Genomic DNA, 1,870 nt, shown 5'->3' with positions numbered 1-1,870 from the left:
GATGGCTGGACTTGGCTGGAGTTGTTGCATCTCCAGTGGTGTCGGAGAAGGCGCTTGAGGTAACTGAAACTGAATTACTAAAGGAAGATTTTTCCAGGGATTTTCCCTGATTTTGTTTTTACTGGGTGTCAGACTCGTAGAGCTGAAAAGGATGATGTGGATTCTGCTGATGTAGAGGAGAGTACCGATGTCTGGCTAGCTGAAACCTTTTTCAAGGATTTGAATGGGGGTAGTGTTGAAGGCTCTGTTGCTAACAATGATAGTTTGCACACCAGGTGACATTCAACTGAATTGCTTTTTGTTTGAGATTTTTTTTTTTTGGAGTGGGGCATTGGCTTGGGCTTTGAGGGCATTGACTATATAGACTTGTCTAGTGAGACCTATCAAATTCATAGAAACAAATTTCAATGCGTCATAGATATTTTTTCCATGGAATAGAATGGTGAGACGATCCATACTGTTACATATAACCCAACCCACAAAATGAATAAGGTTCCTTTAAAAGGGTGGTTTCCTTCAATCAGTGTGATATTGATTCCCATATATGGCTTTAGAAGCGTATCTACAAGATATAGAAATGATTTATCCGATCATTTCCTGTATGGACAAAGAAAAAAAAAAAACGCAACAAGATGTGGTCCATAACGTATAATTGCAAAGTTCATACAATGCTGGTATTTTAAATAGGGAACCTTGTATCCTACCTTACGCAAACCTTCACTGGTATAAGGATGTGCAATTGCCGCATCTTTCCTTGAACTTCTTAGAAATTAGTAAATCTTTTAGAACGCTGGCACACTCACAACCTACACACACCCACCCTCACCCGCAAACACACACACAATCGATATACACAAAACGAAATCCTCAGATTAAGTCAGAAGAGATTATTGGACGAATTAGACATGACTTATCCTTTCTCTCTCCTTTTCCTCCCTTTTCTATTATTTCACTCTAAAGCTAAATGATACGAATGAATAAATAATGGAATATAATAAAATAAAAATTCCAACCACTCCCTGTTGTGTACATTCTAGTTTCATAAAATCTTCACAATTCAATCCCGCCAAATACATTTTAGCATACACAATATTGCAATGCCATATTTGTGTTTGAGGGGCTTTAGAAACCGAGTCCCCTTTTGCGCGCGTTGATAAAGTCTGTAATCTGGTTTTGCATTTGACAGTACATGAACTATGTTTCAATAATTCGCCACGAACTGAACGGCAGGACTCTGAAAGTACTCCAAAAGTTGCCCTAAATTTTATGTTTCTTTTTGAGAGAGAGAGAGAGAGGATACCAAGGAAGTCTGTTCCACCTTTCACGAATATGGCAGATAAGGTGCAAGTGAGTCAATATGGATGTTGATGTGCTACACCAGGAAATTGATATTAATTTCATCTTTGGGATTGGACACTGCTGTTAAAGGTGAGCACAGTTAACACGTTCATGTCCACGCATATTATTCTGACACGCATGCAACCACATACACCAACTACTTAGCTGGGCAAACCGTTTCGTTTCAGTAAGATTGTTACATTTGGATCGTAATTAAATGCACTAAATGACTGGTGTACTTTTTCTTTTCCTCTTCCATTTTTATTATTATTATTGTTTTCTTCCCTTCCCCTCATTTTTTGCTCTCCTGCATAGCAGAGCGAGACTAAAGGCGCCACGTTTCCGGCGGCAGCGTTAACATCAAATCTTAACCTAAGGTTAAGTTTTTGAAATGACATTATAACTTAGAAATCATATGGATCTATAAAACTTGAACATAAGGGTGATAAAGTATCACTTAACATCCTGCCTTGGTTTCAAATCACATGCATGACCAAGGTCAAACGTCATTTAGGGTCAATGAACTTAGACC

The sequence above is a fragment of the Lytechinus variegatus genome, chromosome 4 (assembly GCF_018143015.1).
Source record: "Lytechinus variegatus isolate NC3 chromosome 4, Lvar_3.0, whole genome shotgun sequence".
Lineage (NCBI taxonomy): Eukaryota > Metazoa > Echinodermata > Echinoidea > Temnopleuroida > Toxopneustidae > Lytechinus > Lytechinus variegatus.
This window is presented reverse-complemented; position numbering follows the sequence as displayed.